Source organism: Leucoraja erinacea, chromosome 21 (genome assembly GCF_028641065.1).
Source record: "Leucoraja erinacea ecotype New England chromosome 21, Leri_hhj_1, whole genome shotgun sequence".
Taxonomy (NCBI): Eukaryota; Metazoa; Chordata; class Chondrichthyes; order Rajiformes; family Rajidae; genus Leucoraja; species Leucoraja erinaceus.
The window spans coordinates 38,199,709-38,218,738 of NC_073397.1; the positions used below are offsets into that span (position 1 = coordinate 38,199,709).

Here is a 19,030-nt window from a genome sequence, read left to right on the forward strand (position 1 = left end):
AGCTGCGTGCAAATAGTGATGAGCACCTGCGGAGACCACAGTTGAAGGACAACAGTTCCAGCAACACTACACTTCCACTCATTCACAATAACATCAACAGTTGGAAGCCACAACACTGTCTATTCCAGTGACCAGTGCTGAACAAGCATTTAAATCTTTTCCAGAAGTCTGAAATGGAAATGCAGCAAATAAAAATAACCTGAAGAAAGACAATAGACAATAGGTGCAGGAGTAGGCCATTTGGCCCTTCGAGCCAGCACCGCCATTCAATATGATCGTGGCTGTTCATCCCCAATCAGTTCCCTGTTTATACCTTCTCCCCATATCCCCTGACTCCGCGATCTTTAAGAGCCCTATCTAGCTCTCTCTTGAAAGTATCCAGAGAACCGGCCTCCACCACCCTCTGAGGCAGAGAATTCCACAGACTCACAACTGTGTGAAAAAGTGTTTCCTCATCTCCGTTCTAAATGGCTCACCCCTTATTCTTAAACTGTGGCCCCTGGTTCTGGAAAAGAGAAAAAGCATGAAGCTAAACCCACTCAAGCTCTTGTATAAAGTGAACTGGATTAAAGGAGGGAAGTACTGGGAAGTGTTACTGAAGAAGTAAAGTCATACAGTGTTGAAACTTGCCCATGCCAACAAAACTGCCCTATCTACCCTGCCCATGTTTGGCCCATATTCCTCTAACCTTTCCCTATCCATGTACAAGTGTCACTTGACAATCTTTTGTTTAATAGTCATTCATCGTTATTTTCTGTACTTCATTGGGAATTTTATGAGGAGTTAGTTTAATACTCCTGTGAGAAGCTTGTCACAGCATTGAATGCCACGGTTAAATCCTACATAGGTTGCACATCTAAGTGAAACTGACAGGATTACACCATGACAAGAACAGTCTCGTTCATTACAGGAAGTTTAAGATCCAATGCGCTTATTGCCATGGCCCAGTTCACCATGGAATAACTCTGTTCATTACTCTCAAGATGTCAAGCCACAGGTAACCAACAATGATACACTTCTTACTTATTTTACAGTTTCTAAATTAGTGGCAGATAGAAAGCCATTAATTCACTGGAGAAATTGCTACAGATATTTAGATGCTCCTTATCCTCCCTGAACTAAGACTGATTTTCTGAATGACATCAAATTTGAATATTTATTTCTGAGTAATTGATGGGATCTATGGTGACATCACGTGACAAATGTACTTGTTCAGACGGATTTATCATCTCCTCGTGTCTGAGCTTCGAGCCTGCTAACTATTTCCCAGATCCACAATGAAGATACAAAACTAAGCAATCTCAACTTATTTCTTTCAATAAGTACGATCGTCCAGGCTAGAAAACTAGGAAGTTTCAGTGTGTGTTGGACTATGTCTGTTTTATGTGATATTTCTAGAACTTTGCCCTTTTCTGTTTATGCCTCAGTTTTGTGGAACTCTGGTGTTTTTGCTGTAAACCAACCCAGCAAAGACTGTCCAAGTATCTGATCTCTGTCCCTGATGCCAAGGAACCAGTTCGCTGCATTCGTTAACTAAATGCATCTCCTGTTAAAGTTGCAGGCTTTAATGTCAAAAGAGGAATGTCAGAAAAATGATAACTAGACAGATACCAACACACATCAGCCAGACAGCCTCCACAGTGAGAGAAGGTTCACCTGCAAAGTCTACGTTCTTGACCCCCTGAAGGATGACACGGTCATTGGGAAAGCAGTGTCATGGCGAGATAAACAACAATCTGACAAAGTCACAAACTCACCCCGGCAATCTCCTCAAACTCTCTGGTAAACTCCTGTAGGCCAGCTCTTCAGAGTTGGGAGCACAGTGGGGTGGTGTGGAGAAGGAGTTGTCCCAAGGGTGCTGCTCATCATCATTGACCCCAAAGCCCAGGATGTTTCACAGCACAAGATTAGATTCTAGGAAGGAAGCCTCCTCCCAGCCACACGTATCCAGAACGTCAGCTCCAATGTGAGCACTGCATGAGGGTGGAACAGGTCAACAGGCTGAACTCGGGGGGAGGGGGGAGGGGGGGGCTGTTTGGAGGGGGCCAATGAGAGGATCATTTGGACCATCATCGCCTGTCTGATTCCTCAAAGATGGCACAACTGGGAAAACTACCAGCTTCAATCCAGACACCTTGGTGCTCTCTGTGTGGAGCTTGCATGTATTCCCTGTGGCTGTAAGTTCCTCTGACTGCAAAGGTTTCCTCCCACATTCCAAACATGTGCAGGTTGGTAGGGACAGCAAAAGCACAACAAATATTGATTATCCTCCTACATCATCAACAGCTGCTAATCATTTTCCATCCACTGTCTGATATGTGATTGTTGGCAAGACCTTCACTAGGGTACATTTTGTGTTGTTTTCACTGAAAATCTAGATGTTGTTCTCTGGATTCACCTTGGCCTTGCTGGTACATCACATTATTCACAGGAGACGGCTTCCATCTGACCCAGTGTCTGCTTCAACAATAATGAATGGGCTTCAAACTATCTTTATATTCCTACAAAATGTCTGACGGTGAATTTGAATCATTCCTTTCAACAAATGTTCCATAGAATTATCACCATGAATCGGCAATAAATCTCAAAATGAGCATTTCCCCCCTTCATTTGCTTCCAGTACTACAGCTATCTATTAGCAACTTATGGCCGACCAATTAATTGCTGAACTTGGATAGCCAACAAATATAATTCGTTGTCCTTTGAGTTAAAACCAAGCTTCACAATCTCAGAATGACTTTGTGAACATTTCAGGATTCAGATCCTTTTAATCAGACTACATACAATTTTACAAGTCTGGTGAAGGGTCCCGACCCGAAACGTCACCTATCCATGTTCTCCACAGATGCTGCCTGACCCGCTGAGTTACTCCAGCACTCTGTGAAACGTCACCTATCCATGTTCTCCACAGATGCTGCCTGACCCGCTGAGTTACTCCAGCACTCTGTGTCTATCTTTGGTTCATTGTCATATTCAGCAAGGTGCAATGAAATTCCATGTTCATATGAAGCTCACAGAATAAACTGTATACACACAGTAATGATAAATACAATTGGCAGTGTGAAGCAGCAGAAAGGTGCAGGATTATGGAGCAAAAGCTGGGTTGATCTAATTCTTCTTAAAGTTCAGTAACACATGAAGCGGCAGCATTTCTAGGAAGGGGAAGTGAAAGAGGTGATTGGTTCAGGAGTCTGATCGCAGTGGGGAAGAAGCTGTTCATGTCTGGACATCCGGGCATTCAAGCTCCTGCATCTTCTCCCAGAAGGTAGAAGAGAGAAAAGGGAATGTCCAGGGTGGGAGTATCCTTGACGATACCTCCAGACTTCCTGATGCATCGCACCGTGAAGATGGACTGGATGGAAGGAAGTGCCGAGCCTGTGATGGACGGGGCTGTGGTCACCACTCTCTGCAGGTTCAGGTGGTCAAGGACAGAGCAGTGGCCAGACCAGGCTGAGGTGCATCCTGTAAGAATTGTGGTTGTGAAGGGACCAGGTTATCATGTGGATCTCTGGGATCTTTCAGCTGCTGATCATCTCTGCAGTTGCTCCATTGATCACCCCCATGCTCTCCTGAGACAACCAGCAGCCCTTTAATCTTGCTGACAGTGAGAGTTGAGTAGTGTTAGTAATCATTTTCAAGTTGAATAATGATTATGAGGGAATGTTCTAAAGACCATCCGGTTTTGGTGATGACCTTAGTATGGGATCTGGTGCACAGCAGCAAATGCACAAAGAGTGAAAAGATCAGCTGGTAAAGGATTGACCTAGAATCTGTGTCCTCTCTCAGTGACCCATGCTCAAACCCAGCCACAAACTGCTAGATGCCCCATCAGGTCTACTGTCCGCTTGTCTGAAGAAGGATCCTCATCCAAAACATTGCCTGTCCATTCCTTCCACAGATGCGACCTGACCCTTGAGTTCCTCCAGCACTTTGACTTTGCTAAATGTTCCAGCATCTGCAGCCTCTTTTATTTCCAATGATGTGAAATCCCAAAGTGTGAGTTTCCACCGGCTCTGCCTCAACTCTAATATTGTAAAGACCTGTGTATTTCCCGTTTAATATTTCCGCCTCGACTCCCAGAGTAGTGAGTGGACACAAGAATGCTCAGATATGAAGAGAGTTGCTGACCAGTATTTCATCACCGTGCTCATTGACACGAGGTGGAGACCTTGCATGGTCCTTGTTGCAACAGAGCAGCTGGTCTTAGCATCAACTGATAATGCTGACCTTGAAATAAGAAAAAGGATAAAACAGGCAGGTTCTTGGCTCCTGGATGCCATCTGGTGACCTTCTGCTGGGAACTGTGCCCGTGTGAATATGTGTAACTCAAGACACTAAGCCTACCCGACTAGACAATGTTTTCTTAATCTACTTGGCTCCATGCCACACCATACTACACAGCTCACTCACTGGGCTAAAGGAGATTCAATTCTCCACCCTGTTATTATTGGTGCTTATTTCCCTCTTGCGTGGCAGATGAGGATATGACTGTGTGGCTCGCAGAGAGCAGAGTCTTGCTGGGGAATGTTTGCAGACACGCCTATGGCTCGGAATGATTCAGCCTGGCGGTGGTAGCGGAAGCTGCAATGTGTCAACCAGCGAATGATCAGTGGAACAAAGATCTGGTCCTTCTGCAGATGTGACAAAGAAGGCAGGGGACATTTTGTGGCTCAAGTTACAAGGTCTATAAATTAAACAAAATAATCATGAGGTCTTTACATCTGAAGCATTAAAGGTTAATTGTTGAAACAAGAAGCTACAGATGCTGGTTTACAAGATCTGCAGTTAATGGTGAATTGTCTGTCCATCAAACATCTCATTCATTGGTGGCTGGCATTCGTCAAACTGAGAGCAAAGCTGAATGTTGATAACGTTAGTGCAGGTCTTTGGTGATTGTAAGTCACATGATCAGCCTTCTGCCATCCAGCGGTTCAGAAACATCTGTAAATGGCAGGAACTGCCGAAGATGATTTGTTTTCCATTCCGGGAATATTTGGATAAGATGCAGTCTCTTCATTATTCGCAATGTTCACCCGGCTGGAACGGGCAGCTCTTTCCCGCACCTTCATGTTGAATTCATTGTAAACAGCACAAAGCAAAAAGCACAACATGTTCTTTGTTGTGATAATCCTGAAAGCGATCTATTGTGTCTGTAATTTTTATTAACTGATTTTTAAAGGGATAGGGGTTATTTCTGGCCCATGATGTGTGTTTCTGTTACTATCAGTGATGGATAAGAGTTGGTCATTTGGCTTCATCACAGCTCATTGGATTGTAGCAAATCGTTGAGATATTTCCACATCCGGCACTATTCTAATTTTAAAATGCTTATCACCAAGGAAACTGGTGGAAAATATCCCAAACTGCAGGCTCTCTCTTCCCACAGATTATTCAGAAGATTTTCATGCCTTAATAAAAACAACAGTACACAGCAGCCAATTATTTATTAAGGAACTAAATTAGAATAATTACTTATTATTCTGATTTCAAAACAGTTGTGGAAGCTGCCAGAATTAATCCAGAATACATTTACAGATTGTACCATTATACTTAAATTAAAGCACTGAATATATTCATTACCAAGCAGTTAATATTGTGAGAAATCATCTTGCAAATAAATCAAGTAGAGAAACAATTTCAGAATGTAATGACCTTCATGTGAATGATTACGCAGACAATGTGAAGTTCAGCCAGTTATAGATATCATTGCAATTCTTTCAGCTTGCTGCACCGTCTAACTAACACTGTCTCCCTGTTTTCCCATCCTCCAGGGCCATTGCCTGCTATGTTTCCTTCACAATGCCTTGCCAAGGTTTTTGGAGCCCCTTCCTGTCACAACAGGAATCAAGCACCAAGCTGACATGCCGATGAAATCAGTTGCCCACCTGCTCACCGCTCGCCCATGTTTAACTCTTGACCATCCCTGGGTGACAGATGTCCATTTGTCAACTCTGTCCGTAATTCAGGAAAGACACAAAAATCTCTCCATACGACCACTCCACCTTCACAGTAAAATGAATGGCATCAAAAGTACATAAATTAACAAGAGTGGAGAGAGGAAACTAGTTCTGACGTTCAGAGGAATGGATGCCGGTCCGTTGGGCCAATAGACAATAGGCAATAGGTGCAGGAGTCGAGGCCATTCAGCCCTTCGAGCCAGCACCGCCATTCAATGTGATCATGGCTGATCATCCCCAATCAGTACCCCGTTCTTGCTTTTTCCCCATATCCCCTGACTCTGCTATTTTTAAGAGCCCAATCTAGCTCTCTCTTGAAAGCAGCCAGAGAACCTGCCTCCACCGCCCTCTGAGGCAGAGAATTCCACAGACTCACAACTCTCTGTGAGAAAAAGTGTTTCCTCGTCTCCGTTCTAGATGGCTTACTCCTTATTCTTAAACTGGCCCCTGGTTCTGGACTCCATCAACATCGGAAACATGTTTCCTGCCTCTAGCGTGTCCAAAACCTTAAACAATCTTATATGTTTCGTTGAGATGCCCTCTCATCCTTCTAAATTCCAGAGTGTACAAGCCCAGCTGCTCCATTCTCTCAGCATATGACAGTCCTGCCATTCCCGGGAATTAACTTTGTAAACCTACGCTAGGCTCCCTCAATAGCAAGAATGTCCTTCCTCAAATGTGGAGACCAAAACTGCACACAATACTCCAGGTGTGGTCTCACTAGGGCTCTGCACAACTGCAGAAGGACATCTTTGCTCCTATATTCGATTCCTCATTTTATAAAGGCCAACATGCCATTCGCTTTCTTCACTGCCTGCTATACCTGCATGATTACTTTCATATACTAATGAACAAGGACCCCCAGATTCCATTGTACTTCCCCTTTTCCCAACTTGATGCCATTTAGATAGTAATCTGCCTTCCTGTTTTTGCTACCAAAGTGGATAACCTCACATTTATCCGCATTAAACATCATCTGCCATGCATCTGCCCACTCCCCCAACCTGTCCAAGTCACCCTGCATTCTCATAGCATCCTCCTCACAGTTCACACTGCCACCCAGCTTTGTGGGTCAAGGGCGACGGTGGGTCAAGGGCGACCGTGGGTCAAGGGTGACCGTGGGTCAAGGGTGACCGTGGGTCAAGGGTGAACATGCCCATTCACCCGGTACTACCCGGGTATTACCCGGTACTACCCGGCATTTTAGCACAATCATTATTGTTATTTAGTGCAGGTTTGTGAAAGGACCCTTGTGGCTTCTGTAGCTGTTCCTCTCCCTAAGATTTCCCAGTTACTCCAAGGACGAATAGAAGTATTTTCTACAGTGAGCTGATTTTCTTAAAAATGATGGCCAAATAACAATCAGGCAATTAACAGATTTGCCTCATCTTTACGCTTGGTGTCCTGTCCGATTTTCTGGCTGAGTTTTGAATGCCTACCCAAAGGTTCCAATTAATAATTATATAGTAGATGACATATTATTCAGATTGCAAACTAATGTAATGGAATAACCCATGTAAAATAGTAATTTGTAGCTTTTCATTGGTGCTGCTTTTAAAACTGGATGTGAAGGAAACCATATTAGTTTCCTCCTTGCAATGAAGCCAAGACAAGTTCATGGATCCTTGGTTTGCCGTCTTGAAGTCAACAACCAGCTCCTTGGTCTTGCTGCACTGAGCAAGATAATCGTTCTTGCACCATTCTGTCCCTCTCCTGTACTGACTCATCATTACCCATTGTTCATCCAACACCAGTGATATGATCGGCAAATTTAAAAAGCATTTCTGCTTTTCTCCAGCTTCCCACTGATTGTCTCGGCAGTAATTCCTCAACCAGGGCATCGTCCGTAATTACTAGAACATTAGGTTGGTCTTGTTGAGGATATTAAATCCAGGCATCTTCCAAAAAGTTATTTTCAACCTTTGCTGCAACTTCAGAAAGCTCTATTTCTTGATTACATGTCACTTACATACACATGTCATCATATTGGACGTGTTGCTAGGAGACGTCTATGTTCTGTGCGCAGAATATAATGCATCTGTGGGTGTAAATGTAAAATAACTACAAATAATTTCACTTGTATCTGTAATACTGGTTTAAACAAAAAAATACATTGTGCTGAAGTAACTCAGCAGGTCAGGGAACAACCGATACTGCCCGATCCACTGAGTTACTCCAGCACTTTGTGTCTTTTTTTGTATAAACCAGCATCTGCAGTTCCTTGTATCTCCTTTCTACTGCTCTACTGCAAACGTTCCTCAAGGTTTGCCTACTTTGAAGTAGTTCTCTGAAGAAAGGTCCTGACCTGAAACATCACCTGTCCTCCAATGATACTGCCTGAGCCGCTGAATTACTACAGGACTTTATGCCCTTTTTTGCATCTGTAATTGTTTAGATTCCTATTCATTATTGTAACCTTATTCCTCATGCTCTGAATGAGTAATGATCGTATCACGGTTGATCCTATTAAAATGTTAGAATAGAAATTCTATCTTATGTTGCACACTTTATTGAATTTTCCATGTCCATAATTCAGGTTGCCCAGTGGGTGTGTGTGCTGTGCACATGTGGTCTGCAGTGGTTTGCAGCAGTTTGCATTGGTCTACAGTGGTCTGCAGTGGTATACAGTGGTATACAGTGGTCTACAGTGGTCTAGAGAGGTCTACAGAAGTCTACAGTGGTCTACAGAGGTCTACAGTGGTCTAGTGGTCTACAGTGGTCTAGTGGTCTGCAGTGGTCTGCGATGGTGTGCAGTGGTCTACAGTGGTCTGCAGTGGTCTACAGTGGTATACAGTGGTCTACAGTGGTCTACAGAGGTCTACAGTGGTCTACAGAGCTCTACAGAGGTCTACAGTGGTCTAGTGGTCTGCAGTGGTCTGCGCAGTGGTGTGCAGTGGTCTGCAGTGGTCTACAGTGGTATACAGTGGTCTACAGAGGTCTACAGAGGTCTACAGAGGTCTACAGTGGTCTAGTGGTCTACAGTGGTCTAGTGGTCTGCAGTGGTCTATAGTGGTCTAGTGGTCTACAGTGGTCTACAGTGGTGTGCAGGTTGGAGACACATGACTGCACGTGCTGGAATCTAGAGCCAAAACAAAGTGCTGGTTGGACAAAAGCGTGGTTGGTGTTTCCAGTTGAGACTGACTATCCCCACTGCATTTTGCAAACTTTTTAATATGTTTACAGAAAAAAAACAATTGCAGAAACATGAATGTAACTTTTATCAGTCACACTGCATGTGATATACTTTGAGAAGCTATGGAAACCAAACATAGCACTACCATGATCTGACTATAATAATGTGTGAAGGCACCAATTGTTTCAGAACAATTACTGTAATGTCATGTGTGGGAAGGAACTGCAGATGCTGGCATAAACCGAAGATAGACACAAAAAGCTGGAGTGTCCCGCTGAGTTCCTCCAGTTTACTGTAACGTCATTGTGGATTAACACCAATTAGCACGTGTGCTGACAGCACATATGACAATATTATTGCATTACACACGTGTATGTTTTCCCTGTGGATTTACCTACATATACAACCCAATGCAGATAATACAATTCTCAAGATTACTGGAAGTGCACGCTGATATCTGTCGGCAGGTAACATGCATTACATATTGTTGGTGCAAGATTGTATTACATAAAACAACGACCTCCAATACAGGGGTGTAACCGGGGAAGGATACCGATGACAAGGAGGTGCCTGCCTGTAACTCAGTCATTGTTGGAGAGTTAAAGCCCCATAAATTCCTCGCAGATGGTCCGGATGTTTCTGGCTGCAAGAGACTTCTGACAGCACCATGTCCAATCATCTGGTAATGAAGCATCATCTGTCACTTGGCCTGAATCAGCTCCACTGTTTGGTCAAGTTTGTTCCCGTTGAGAAATCTCATTTAAAACATCCCCCCAAGGGCACATTGTTCGCACTCAATCCTTCCTTACACAAGCTCCCAAATAATTATTTATCTGTGTGATCATGCAGGTGGCTCAGCATTCCTGATCCTGGTGTCATGTTCAAGACAATTTGACCCACTGGCCCACACTGTCCATCATACAACCTCATTCTTTCCATCTTTTAATTATATTAAACGTATAATATTAACCTTTAATATTATACATAAACTTATTAAAATTAAATTGTCAAATTAATTGTCATACTTGGCTGTGGAGGCCAAGTCATTTGGTATTTTTAAGGCAGTGATTGACAGATCCTTGATAAGTAAGGGTGTTGAGGATTAGGGGGAGAAGACAGGAGAATGTGGTTGAGAGGGAAAGATAGATCACCCATGATTGAATGGCAAAGTAGACTCGATGGGCCGAATGGACTAATTCTGTTTCTATGACATGAAACTGTAATTTTCAATATTATTCAAGAAATATAAATAATAAACATGATTGGAGTGGCACAAAAGTATCAACATTAATTATATTTTACACGTACAATCATTGTGTAGATTAAACAACACTAAATAAACATGTTAAAATATTAAAAGTTGCTGCCTCCTCGATATCATGCATCTGAAGAAGGGTCTCGACCCAAAACATCACCCATTCCTTCTCTCCAGAAGTGCTGCCCGTCCCACTGAGCTACTCTAGCTTTTTGTGTCTATCTTCGGTTTAAACTAGCATCTGCAGTTCCTACTTACATGTTGATCTTCAATTGTTTTATCATTAAAGTGTGGATTGTACAACAATTGTTCACTACAATCTACATCAACCATGTAAAGGGTTTTACAGTATTTACTATCAATAGCCTCTCATCTTTCTCATCACTTTATGCAGTTTCCAGCTTTATATTTATTTCCTTTGGCCACGGGTGCATGGCCTGTGTTCTTGTGCGATGTCTCCCACAGAGACACTCTCTCCGGGAACGCACATGCCACATGGCTTTGACTGGAATAGACCAAGTCTATGATCTCCTCGGTGCCATGGAAACAGCATTTCCTGCAGTCAGGTCTTGCATGTTTTTGGTCACCAGAGGAAAGGCACAAATTGTATTTACAGGCGTGAAACAGGCTGCAGCTAAATACATCGACACAGTAATGAAATGAAAATAATTTTACAATTAAAAATGTTTCAGCTGTGAAAGCTAACCTATTTTAAAATCGACTGAAATGGAGCTCAAATTTTCATTCCAACACGGATTACTTGTTCTACTCCCATGAATCAAATGCATTTAACCAATAGCTCAAAATTAATATTTCCTTGACAAAATTAAAACTGCTGATATTCCTTCCACAGCCAAAGAGAGAATATTCTCTTTATGAGAATAAACCAATAAAGAACAACAACACAGTTATTGGACAAATATTTAATATTTAAATATAGAGATTGATCCTTTCCCTGTTCTTTGTCTCTGTGTTGCAGTCACGCCCTTTTGGTGTAGAGCCTTGTTGGGGCATTGCCAGAATGTGTTCCCTGGAGCAGCATCTGGTGCCAGAGCTGGGTTCTAAACCACAATCTTGCCATTGATTAAGAATACATTTTGGGAAAGCAGTGTCGACAGTTACCAGAAACCTGGTAACAGTCAAGTGACAGACCAAACAACCGAGTGATCCTCCAAACTGAGACACAACCATTTGATGAACTCATTTATTTATGGGTAGAGCTCCATTATGTTTTATTTATTATTATCCATTACTTATTATTTATGGGTACAGATCCCCTCCAGTCAAAATAAAAACAAGTATGTGACCATCAGATTTGCATTAGATTCTCAAGGAGTCTAAACGCAAACAAAAGAATGAAAATCAATGATCATTTTCTATTGTCTTGGGATTCCTGTTGAGAATCTACTATCTATTCTGGGTTCTCAACAAGGAGAGAATGGGAATGCATCTGGAACTGGAGGACTTGGGGTGACAGACAAAAGGTTCTTTACTTACTCTCACATAGAGAAATTGCAGTAGGACGTGGATTGCTTGGCCAAGTGGACTGAGGAATGGTTGATGGAATGTAATACAGAGAAATGTGAGGTGTTGCATTTAACATGGGCAGGACAGACAGTGATGAATAATCATTTAGTGTTTCAGAAGAGAGAGGCTGGGTTTCGAGGGAACTGTGGGGCCGCAGACTGACTGATCGAAGTTGTTAAGTTTGTGAACTTGACAAACAAGATCCTGTGGACCATTGCTGAACGTGAAGCATAAATGTGGCTGTGAGGTAAATCCTGGAAAGTTGATTGGAATATGAGGAGAATAAATGTGGTTAGTGTAAGTTGGTGTTAATAGTTGGTGTAGCCCCCAGGGCTGATGGCTCTGTTTCTGAGAGGAAATAGGAAACTAGAGGCCAATTATAAAAATGTAAAATGCGGAGAATAGACAACAGACAATAGGTGCAGGAGTAGGCCATTCGGCCCTTCGAGCCAGCACCGCCATTCAATGTGATCATGGCTGATCATCCCCAATCAGTACCATGTTCCTGCCTTCTCCCCATATCCCCTGACTCTGCTATTTTTAAGAGCCCCATCCAGCTCTCTCTTGAAAGCATCCAGAGAACCCACCTCCACCGCCCTCTGAGGCAGAGAATTCCACAGACTCACCATTCTCTGTGAGAAAATGTGTTTCCTCGTCTACGTTCTAAATGGCTTATTCCTTATTCTTAAACTGTGGCCCCTGGTTCTGGGCTCCCCCAACATCGGGAACATGTTTCCTGCCCCTAGTGTGTCCAAACCCTTAACAATCTTATATGTTTCAATGAGATATCCTCTCATCCTTCTAAACTCCAGAGTGTACAAGCCCAGCTGCTCCATTCTCTCAGCATATGACAGTCCCGCCATCCCGGTAATTAACCTTGTAAACCTACGCTGCACTCCCTCAATAGCAAGAATGTCCTTCCTCAAATTAGGGGACCAAAACTGCACACAATACTCCAGGTGTGGTCTCACTAGGGCTCTGTACAACTGCAGAAGGATTTCTTTGTTCCTATATTTGATTCCTCTTGTTATAAAGGCCAACATGCCATTCGCTTTCTGCCAACTGCCTGCTGTACCTGCATGCTTACTTTCCTTCGCTCCATAGATGCTGCTGCACCCGCTGAGTTTCTCCGGCATTTTTGTGTACCTTGCTTACTTTCATAGACTGATGAACAAGGACCCCCCAGATCCCGTTGTACTTCCCCTTTTCCCAACTTGACGCCATTTAGATAGTAATCTGCCTCCCTGTTTTTGCTACCAAAATGGATAACCTCACATTTATCCACATTAAACTTAATCTGCCATGCATCTGCCCACTCCCCCAAGTTGTCCAAGTCACCCTGCATTCTCATAGCATCCTCCTCACAGTTCACACTGCCACCCAGCTTTGTGTCATCTGCAAATTTGCTAATGTTACTTTGAATCCCTTCATCCAAATCATTGATATATATTGCAAATAGCTGCGGTCCCAGCACCGAACCTTGCGGTACCCCACTAGTCACTGCCTGCCATTCTGACGGGACCCGTTAATCCTAATTAGTTAGAGAAGCCCCAGTTAGAGAAAAGGTAGATGAAGTCTATGCTGCAACTGTGTGCAGAAACTGAGAGATGTGACAGATGTCAGCAGTGGCCTGGAATGATTAGCTGGGAAGCAGACGGGCACGTTCATAAATAAGGCTGATTTAAAGTCACAAATCTCCATTTGGATAAAGAAAGTTTGTCCTTTAAACAGCAGGGTTGAAGGTAACAGGGTTAGTAAAGCTAGTTTGTTCTGTGACATGTTGTTTTACTGATCAGCAAGTTTTAAAATCACACTGACGGTGATGTTTGCAAATCCCATCATTTGGAAAAATAATGGTGTGTGGACAAACAATATCTTTCTGAAAGGTCAATAATCAAGTTCCTCAAAAGACTCTGAGACAGTCAGAAAGATTGATTTCTGCTTCAGTTGATTTTCAGCTGCAATGTTTTGTTTTGTGACTGCAGAAAGAAATTTCTCAGCCAAAGAATGCATCAAAGAATGTAAGCCAGAGAAGCAAGTGGGCAGGAAAATGGCAGATGACATTCTAAGTGGAAAATCTTTACTTAAGCATTTTAGTTGGAACAAAAAGCTGAATTATTTTTAAATATTGATGTACAGTGAGATCTTGCTATCTGGAATACAACAGATAGAATGTTCCTGAGATTCTCTGTGATACCTCCGAGTAATGCTGCAGTTGTGCGCAACAAAGGGCAAGAAAGGGTAAAGTTGCCATGGAGCGAGTGCAACATAGGTTCACAAGATCAACCTTTTGGGATAACACAGTTGGCTTTTAAGTGAGAATAAAAAAGATTGAAGTATGCTTTGTGGTGCTTAGAAAAAAGTGAGGTCATTTCATAATGATGTACAGTATTCTGACAGAGAGCGAAAGGATAGATGTCGAGGCAGTTTCATGGCGTTGGTTTAATTGTTTTAGAAAAAGAGTCACTCATTTAACTCTTAGATGGAGACATTTCATAACGCAGACCGCTGTCAATCATTAGAATTCTCCATCTCTCAGATGCTCAGTATTGACTGTGATCAATTGAATTTTGAATAAAAAGGAATTAGGGATATGAGAAGAAGGGGATTGGATGGAACCAGAACCATCCACCTTGATGTTTGCTCTCACCAGCACTGGTGCACTGTGACTGGCGGCTGTGTAATCTAAAGGAGGCATGGCAAGAATTTGCCCATGGCTTCTTCAGTAAACCACCTACAGCTGTAACATCTAGTGCCAAGATCGACAACCAGCTCCTGTCATATAGATTCCTGATTTGAAATCACAGTTTCCTCATCAACACAGGATCTAAATCATAGAATTTCCTACCCAGAAACAACATGGGAGTCCTCGTGGGACAATGGGAATGTGAATGATAAGATGGGATTACTATCGGATCTATGTAAATAGGAGCTTAATGTGTATGAACCTTTCTGGGCCAGAGGGCCTGTTTCTATGTTATAAAATGAACTGTAGATGCTGGTTTACACCAAAGATAGACACAAAATGCGAGAGTAACTCATAAGATCAGGCAGCATCTCTGGAGAAAATAAATAGGTGACGTTTCGGGTTGAGACCCTTCTTTAGACTGAACAGTCTGAAGAAGGGTCTCAACCCAAAACGTCACCTATTCCTTTTCTCCATAGATGCTGTCTGACCCACTGCGCTACTCAGTATTTTGTGTCTGTTTCCATGTTATATGGCTCCATCACTTGCCTAAAGGGCAGCACCTCTGACAGGGAATTGCTCCTTTACTATTACGCTGGAGTATTTTGGTTTAACTGTCACATGGACCAGGGTACAGTGAAAAGCTTTGTTTTGCATGCTATTCAATTGGATGAGATGGGGTAGGGGTGAATGCTTGTACAGTACCTGACCTTATGTAAATACCGTTCAAAAAACAGATAACCAATGCTCCTGAGTCTGGTGGTGCAAGCTTTCACCATTCTGTACCTTCAGCCAGATGGTAGCAGGGGGAAGAAGGAATGACCAAGGTGGGACAAGTCTTTAATTATGATGGAAGTGCAAATACAATGTTACCATTCATTCCAAGAGTATTAGAATATCAAAGCAGGAATTAATGCTGAGGCTTGAGAAGGCACTGGCCAGACCACATTTGGATTCTTGTGAGCAGTTTTGGGCACCATATCTGAGGAGGGATGTGCTAGTATTGGAGAGGGTCCAGGGGAGGTTTACAAGAATGATCCTTGGGATAATTGGTTTAACATATGATACGTGTTTAACAGCACTTAGCCTGTACTTGCTGAGGATGAGGGGGAGCTCATAGAAACTTACCGAATAGTGAAAGGTCCGTGATAGTGGATGTGGAGAGGATGTTTCCATTAGTTGAAAAGTCTAGCACCAGAGGGCACAGCCTCAGAATAAACAGATATACCTTTAGAAAGGAAATGAGGAGACATTTCTTAAGCGAAGTGAGTAGAGGATTTGTGGAAATTGTTCCCACAGACAGCTATGGAGGCCAAGTCGTTGGGGATTTTTAAAATGGAGATTGTCAGCTTTTTGATTTTTAAGAATGTCAAAGGTTATGAAGAGAAGGCAGGAGAAGGCAGGAGAAGGCAGGAGAATGGGATAAATAGATCAGCCATAGTTAATTTTGGAGTAAACTTGATGGGCCAAATTGCCTAATTCCTTGGAGTGCAGAAGGCTGAGTGGTGATCTAACAGAGGTGTATACAATCCTGAGAGTAATAGACAGGGTGAATGCACAAATGATTTTACCCAGAGTAGGGGAATTCACAGCGGACAAGGGTTTTAGGTGCGAGGGGCAAGATTTAATAGGATCCTAAAAGGCAACCTTTCACTCAGAGGGTGGTGGGTATATGGAACGAGCTGCCAGAGGAGGTAGTTGAGGCAGGTAATTTAACAACATTTGAAAAGCACTTGTATAGGTACATGGATAGGAAAGGTTCAGAGGGAAATGGGCCAAATGTGACCAGATGGGACAAGTGTAATTGGACCATCATGGTCAGCATAGACGAGTTGGCCTGAAAGCCTGTTTCCATGCTGCATGACTCCAGATGGAGTCAATGGTGGAAATTTGGTTTCTGTGATGGATTGAGCGACATCGACAATTCTTTGCAATTTCTTGCAGTCTTGGGCAGAGCTATTCCCAAACCAAGCTGCGATACAACCGACAGTATGCTTTCTATGGTGCATCTATAGAGGTTTGTTAGAGTAATTGGAGACATGCTGAATGTCTCAGTGTCCTAAGGAAGTAGAGATGTTGGTATGCCTGCTTAGTTGTCGCATTAATGTGGCTGGTTCCAGCCAATCGCCAAGGAATTTGAACCTCTTAAACTATTTTATCTTCTGCACCATTTATACCAATTGGGCCATAAACTTCACCATGCTTCCTGAAGTCAATAAGTAGATCCTTCATCGTGCTGACATTGAGGGAGGGTTTATTGTCCTGATGCCATGACACTAATGCCCCTGTCCCACTTACGAAACCTGAACGGAAACCTCTGGAGACTTTGTGCCCCACCCAAGGTTTTCTTGCGGTTCCCAGAGGTTTTTGTCAGTCTCCCTACCTGCTTCCACTACCTGCAACCTCCGGCAACCACCTGCAACCTCCGGGAACCGCACAGAAACCTTGGGTGGGGCGCAAAGTCTCCAGAGGTTTCCGTTCAGGTTTCCTAAGTGGGACAGGGGCATAAGTTCTCTATCTCCTTCCTGCACTCTGTTTCAACATTGTTTGTGTGATTCAACCCACCACAGTAGTGTCATCTGCAAACTTATAGATAATGTGAGAGCTGAATTTGGCTGTATAGTCGTGAGTGTACAGGGAGCATTGTAGGGGTCTGAGCAGGCATCCTTGCCGGTCACCTGTGTAGAGAACGATTATGGAGGAAGTATTGTAATCACCTATGCTTCCTGATTGTCAGAACATTGAGGATTCAATGGCGGCGACTTGAGCTGATTCCTGGATCCTGGAGTTTGGAGATGAGTTAATTGCTCAGTTCTCTGGACAGGGTCTTGAACCCACAAGCTTTGATTAAGAGGCAAGAGAATGACCAACTAAACCAAATCTAATATTGGGACAATATAATATTCAATATTTAATCTTGGATACACCTCAGAACAAATGGGAATGGGTCAGTGTATTGCTCCTCACATATTCCTGCATTATGATCAACATATCTATTGCTCTGTCATTTTTGCTGATCTGAGATGGCTCTCAGTCCTGCATTTTATCTTCAATATCTTTGCCTTAAACTGCCTGTGATCTTACTCCATCCTATCTGTACTTTATCATGTCTTCTTGTGACTGAGCTTTCCTTTACAACCCCCCTCCCCCCAACAGTATTCACTCTGGGCTACGCCAATCCCTCATGCAAAACCTTTATAGCTATTTCATATCTTGCTGAATTGGTTGGGGATATTGCCTATCTTAATAGCATGATATAAATGCAAGATGTTTGTTGCATCATTTGTGTGTGCTCTAGGTGGCCTTTATCCATCAATAATGTTGAATCCATGTTTCTGTCACTATATTAAACCACAACCTTTAGGATTATTAAGAAAGCGAATGACAAATTGGCCTTCATAACGAGAGGAGTTGAGTATAGGAGCAAAGAGGTCCTTCTGCAGTTGTACAGGGCCCTGGTGAGACCACATCTGGAGTATTGTGTGCAGTTTTGGTCTAATTTGAGGAAGGACATTTGTGCTATTGAGGGAGTGAAGTCTAGGTTCACAAGGCTAATTCCCGGGATGGCGGGGCTGTCATATGTTAATGGAATGGAGAGATGGAGGGTTCCTACCCAGTGTTTCATCTTTACTAAGTTGTTTATTAGGGTGGGTGCCCTTTACGGATCATTGTCTAACTCAGTGAGTGCCTCGGTTGGGATTGCACTATGATGCCTGCTCCGTGCATGTGTGGTGGAGAGGGGTTACAGGCAGGTTTGGTTAGGGTTGAGGCAAGGGTCAGGGTCACGGTAAGGGTTATGGTCAGGGTCAGAGTAACGGTTAGGGTCAGGGTCACTGTTAGTCAGGGTCAAGGTCACGGTAAGGGTTAGGATCAAGGTTGGTCAGAGTCAGGGTCGAGGTCAGGGTTAGTCAGGGTCAGGTTAAGGGTCAGGATCGGAGTAAGGGTTAGTCAAGGTCAGGTTAAGGGTCAAGGTCAGGGCTAGTCAGGTTAAGGGTCAGGGTTGGTCAAGAGTCAGGGTTAGTTAGGGTCAGTGTCAGGGTTGCTCAGGGTCAGGTTAAGGGTCTGGGTTGGTCAGAGTCAGGGTTAGTTAGGGTCAGGGTTGGTCAGGTTAAGGGTCTGGGTTCGTTAGGGTCAGGGTCAGGGTTAGTTAGGGTCAGGGTAAGGGTGGGTCAGGGTTAGGATCAGGGTAAGGGTTAGTCAGGGTCAGGGTTAGTCAAGGTCAGGGCTAGTCAGGGTCAGGTTAAGGGTCAGGGTTGGTCAGAGTCAGGGTTAGTTAGGGTCAATGTCAGGGTTGGTCAGGGTCAGGTTAAGGGTCTGGGTTGGTTAGGGTCAGGGTTAGTTAGGGTCAGGGTTGGTCAGGTTAAGGGTCAGGGTTGGTCAGAGTCAGGATCAGCGTTAGTCAGGGTCAGGGTTAGTCAGGGTCAGGGTTGGTCAGGTTAAGGGTCAGGGTTGGTCAGGATCAGGGTTGGTCA

The 19,030-nt window shown here is 43.5% G+C and overlaps 1 protein-coding gene across 2 annotated transcripts in view; it reads left to right on the forward strand.

Annotated features, from left to right (window-relative positions):
- LOC129707558 (disks large-associated protein 4-like) overlaps window positions 1–19,030 on the forward strand; it is a 206,471-nt gene that overhangs the window by 128,764 nt on the left and 58,677 nt on the right. The window lies entirely within an intron of this gene.